Here is a 5,700-nt window from a genome sequence, read left to right on the forward strand (position 1 = left end):
TACATCATCAACAGCGGATTATACACTTTATCAAGAACAGTCTGGGGAGTCGGGACAACAGTGAGTGGACCACGTAAACAGTGAGTTAATTCGGTCTCTCTCTCATATATTGATCGATGGCAATGGTGATAATATTCGCCAATGCGTGCCTTGTACATGTTTGCAAAATGTTTGGTATAGCGCCCCTAGTGGCGAAGCATCCACGAGCAGCCACTGACTGGTCAGACTACTGCTTGACCTTACTCCTAGAACCCACCTCACCCCTGCCCACTTTGACAACCTAGGATGGCTTAGAGTAGACGACAGAGTACTTGCAATGGGCCTGGTCTACAAGATACACTACACAACCAAGGTACCCATGTACATGTCAAAATACTTCCCAAAGGTCAGTGAATACCACGATCACAACACCAGAGGGAGCTCCACAAATCATGTTAAACCCAGATTCGGCTCAAACAAGGGACTAAACACGTTTTGCAATTATGCCACATCAATGTGGAACGCCCTACCCAAAGCTGTAAAGGAATGTGAATCACTACCCACTTTCAAAACCACTCTCAAAGAACACCTACGGGAGACTGCAATTCGAAACTGGCCCCTGTAAATGTCCTAACCAAACCCCCTCCAATGTACAGTAAATGACCAAGTATGGTTTTGTCAATATTCCAATGTATAGTTTTGCTTGTACAGTTGTACAGTGTCCACAGTTCAATCAATCAATCAATCAATCAATCAATCAATCAATCACTTCGACACGCTGCCAGGGGGCGCGGGAATCCAAGCGGGAATCTTCCAATTACCAGACAACCGCTCTACCTCCTGAGCCACTGTCGCTCTCTTCTCTTCTCTTCTCTTCTCTTCTCTTCTCTTCTCTTCTCTTCTCTTCTCTTCTCTTCTCTTCTCTTCTCTTCTCTTCTCTTCTCTTCTCTTCTCTTCTCTTCTCTTCTCTTCTCTTCTATTCTCTTCTATTCTCTTCTCTTCCATCTTCTCCTCTCCAATTTTCATATGACAGCCATGCTAATTTCTCTACAGGATTTCTTTTAGGCTCAATGTAGTAAAGTAGCTTTAAAAGAAACAAGCTACAGTAACAAGAGGCAAGGTTCCACAGTGACACAAATGTGTGTACATAACCCATGTGTGCCCCAGCATCTTACAAGGGGTTATTCTGAGATTGGAGAGGTGGGATTAAGGCAGCATATAACAGATTTGCTTACTGTAATCTGTGTGTGCGCCTCCTCATCTCCTCCTCATCTCCTCCACATGGCCCCTGATGCTGATCTCACTGGCACTGCTTTCTCCCTCACGACCTTCACTGCTCGTCACCTCAACAAGAAGGGAGGGACCAGGGATATAGTGGAGGATAAACAGGGATATAGTGGAGGATAAACAGAGATATAGTGGATGATAAACAGGGATATAGTGGAGGATAAACAGAGATATAGTGGATGATAAACAGGGATATAGTGGAGGTTAAACAGGGATATAGTGGAGGTTAAACAGGGATATAGCGGAGGTTAAATAGGGATATAGTTGAGGATAAACAGGGATATAGTGGAGGATAAACAGGGATATAGTGGAGGTTAAACAGGGATATAGTGGAGGTTAAACAGGGATATAGCGGAGGTTAAATAGGGATATAGTTGAGGATAAACAGGGATATAGTGGAGGATAAACAGGGATATAGTGGATGATAAACAGGGATATAGTGGAGGTTAAACAGGGATATAGCGGAGGTTAAATAGGGATATAGTTGAGGATAAACAGGGATATAGTGGAGGATAAACAGGGATATAGTGGAGGTTAAACAGGGATATAGTGGAGGTTAAACAGGGATATAGCGGAGGTTAAATAGGGATATAGTTGAGGATAAACAGGGATATAGTGGAGGATAAACAGGGATATAGTGGATGATAAACAGGGATATAGTGGAGGTTAAACAGGGATATAGCGGAGGTTAAATAGGGATATAGTTGAGGATAAACAGGGATATAGTGGAGGATAAACAGGGATATAGTGGATGATAAACAGGGATATAGTGGAGGATAAATAGGGATATAGTGGAGGATAAACAGGGATATAGTGGAGGATAAACAGGGATATAGTGGAGGATAAACAGGGATATAGTGGAGGTTAAATGGGGATATAGTGGAGGATAAACAGGGATATAGTGGAGGTTAAACAGGGATATAGCGGAGGTTAAATAGGGATATAGTTGAGGATAAACAGGGATATAGTGGAGGATAAACAGGGATATAGTGGATGATAAACAGGGATATAGTGGAGGTTAAATAGGGATATATTGGAGGTTAAATGGGGATATAGTGGAGGATAAACAGGGATATAGTGGAGGTTAAATGGGGATATAGTGGAGGATAAACAGGGACATAGTGGAGGTTAAACAGGGATATAGTGGAGGTTAAATAGGGATATAGTGGATGATAAACAGGGATATAGTGGAGGTTAAATAGGGATATAGTGGAGGTTAAATAGGGATATAGTGGAGGTTAAATAGGGATATAGTGGATGATAAACAGGGATATAGTGGAGGATAAACAGGGATATAGTGGAGGTTAAATAGGGATATAGTGGATGATAAACAGGGATATAGTTGAGGATAAACAGGGATATAGTGGAGGATAAACAGGGATATAGTGGAGGTTAAACAGGGATATAGTGGAGGATAAACAGGGATATAGTGGAGGATAAACAGGGATATAGTGGAGGTTAAACAGGGATATAGTGGAGGATAAACAGGGATATAGTGGAGGATAAACAGGGATAAAGTGGAGGTTAAACAGGGATATAGTGGAGGTTAAACAGGGATATAGTGGAGTATAAACAGGGATATAGTGGAGGTTAAACAGGGATATAGTGGAGGATAAACAGGGATATAGTGGAGGATAAACAGGGATATAGTGGAGGTTAAACAGGGATATAGTGGAGGTTAAACAGGGATATAGTGGAGGTTAAACAGGGATATAGTGGAGGATAAACAGGGATACTCACTCACTCACTCACTCAGCCACTAACTCACCCACTCACTCAGCCACTCTGTCGCTAGCGGCAGCTCATAGACACTTTGTGTAAGACCGGTTACACTAAATCAGCATATCCTTGTTTTCCCAACTGTCCCATATTATGTAGGGGGATCTGGGGGAATACAAACTATCTGACCATCATAGACATTGTCTTGATCACCTACTGTATGTCCAACTAGATGCCCTGGTTCTGAGCAGGATAGATAATCTGGCTGTTTGTTACACAGGAAGATCCTTGTTTGTCACTGAAATGTAATTATGTCCCTGAAACGAAGTGTCAACGCATTTAATCAATTCACCCAGACTGATAATTCAAATAGTTTTTATCAGAACCTTTTAAAATTTGCTGTGAAAATGCATGCCCAGTAGAGAAAAAACCCAACTGATTCTGGTGACCCTGTGACCTTTCCTCTAGTGCCACCATATGGATCCATCAGAGCCAGGTCAGCTGAGACTAGCAATATCCAGGGGTGTAAAGTCAGGGTTCCCACGCTTGCCTTGACATTTTTTTCCATACTACCTCCTGATTTTCCAGGTACCATATTAAGTGATGATCTATAGGCCCCTGAAGTTTTCCGCCCCCATCCGCGCCCCCCTCCCCTCACACACACAACCCCCTAGGACACCTGACTACTTACTTGATTTAAAAGATGTGCCAGTCAAGTCTACATTGTAAATGCTTAGAGATTATGTCTTATTGATAATATCAATGCATGAAATAATGCAACAAGCTGTAGATGAACAACAATTTATTGAACTGGAACACATGAGCACTGGGATTGATATATGTTCTCTCTTCCACTCCTCTCCCATCTCATCCTGTCCTCTTCTCTCCACACCTCCCCTCGTGTCCGCTCCTGTCTTCTCTTCCTACTCTTCTCAACTCCTCTCCACTGTTCTCCCTTTTCCTCTGTCATCCTCCTCTTCCATCTTCGCGGCCTCTTCTCTTCCTGGCTAACTGGCTCGTTATGAGAGCTAACGTTGGCTAGCTACTGTACCCGGCGCTGGCTAACGTTATGAGAGCTAACGTTGGTAGCTACTGTACCTGGCGCTGGCTAACTGGCTCGTTATGAGAGCTAACGTTGGCTAGCTACTGTACCTGGGGCTGGCTAACTGGCTCATTATGAGAGCTAATGTTGGCTAGCTACTGTACCTGGCGCTGGCTAACTGGCTCGTTATGAGAGCTAACGTTGGTAGCTACTGTACCTCGCGCTGGCTAACTGCCTCGTTATGAGAGCTAACGTTGGTAGCTACTGTACCTGGCGCTGGCTAACTGGCTCGTTATGAGAGCTAACATTGGCTAGCTACTGTACCTGGCGCTGGCTAACTGGCTCGTTATGAGAGCTAACGTTGGCTAGCTAGTTAGCAAGATTGCACTGCTTACTAACTAACGTTGATAAACCCAGGTTTACCACACAGTTAAAACACAGCTACTTACATTTGAGACTAAACTTGCATAAGAAGTTTCACTCAAGTTTCACTGTAGATGCCAAGGCTCCCTTGGCTCACCAAGTTGCCTGCATCAAATTCCAACATCCAATATACCATATAGGATGCCAAGAGCATGCTCTACATCTACAACATGGGATCATCCATTTCGATCTACAGTAAAAGCTGTTCACATGTAAAAGGTTTTTATAAACTCATGTTAATTCTGTGCTCAATAGTAAAATTGTATTACACATCATCCAATAAAATTTTCCAGGACAACTGTTTCTATTTCCATGTAATTGGTCACTTTTGCTCAGTTTCCATGCCTTTCCATACATGGAAAATGAAAAAATGAATCCCATGTTTTCAATGTTTTCCAGGTACCGTGGGAACCCTGAAAGTACTTGAGTAATTGTACTTTGTTACAATACTTTGTGGATTTGTACTTTACTCAAGTATTATTAGGTTTGTAAACTTGTACTTTACTCAATTACATTTCAGAGAGAAAAAAAACATACTTTTTACTCCTTACATTTAAAATGCAGACCTACAAAGTACAAATGTCGCAGGTCCAACTATTTTAATTAGTATATTTGTTTCTCTGTCCGAACTAATGTTAACGTTATTAATCCTGCGTCCGCTCTTTATTTAAAAACAGCCAATCAAATCCCCATCAATAGAAAATGAACCCGCCCATACCCATGCTGATTGGTCCTTGTGCAAGACTAGAAAGCGGGGATCTTTGAACACCTGCTATCAGAAGATTAGACAGTCAGAGTGACAAGCTACCAAATGAAAACTTGGCCCACGATGGAATGAGTTTGAGACCCCTGATCTATCCCTTGCAATAAAAAAAAGTTTTTACTTTTACTTTTTAGTACATTTAAAAGTACAAACGTTTTGACTTATACTCAAGTGTGTTTTTAGCCAGATACTCTGACTTTTACTTGAGTAAGATTTTGAGACGGTACCCATACTTTCACTTAAGTATAATTTCTGGGTACACCCCTGGCAATATCTGTGACTCTCCTTAGTCTTTTCGGTCCCAGTAAAATGTTGCCTGTGAAAGTCACAGCAAAGTGGGGAGGTTGCTAGGCCTTGGTGGAGGTCTGCACTCTACTGAATGCATTCTCTAGTCTTGTGTTAGGATAAACTGACTGTTCATTTGATTAAATTAGCAACATTAGACTAATTACATTATAGATTAGGTACTGCTGAATCCAGTACCAAG

The sequence above is a fragment of the Notolepis coatsorum genome (genome assembly GCF_963971535.1).
Source record: "Notolepis coatsorum genome assembly, chromosome: 20".
NCBI lineage: Eukaryota > Metazoa > Chordata > Actinopteri > Aulopiformes > Paralepididae > Notolepis > Notolepis coatsorum.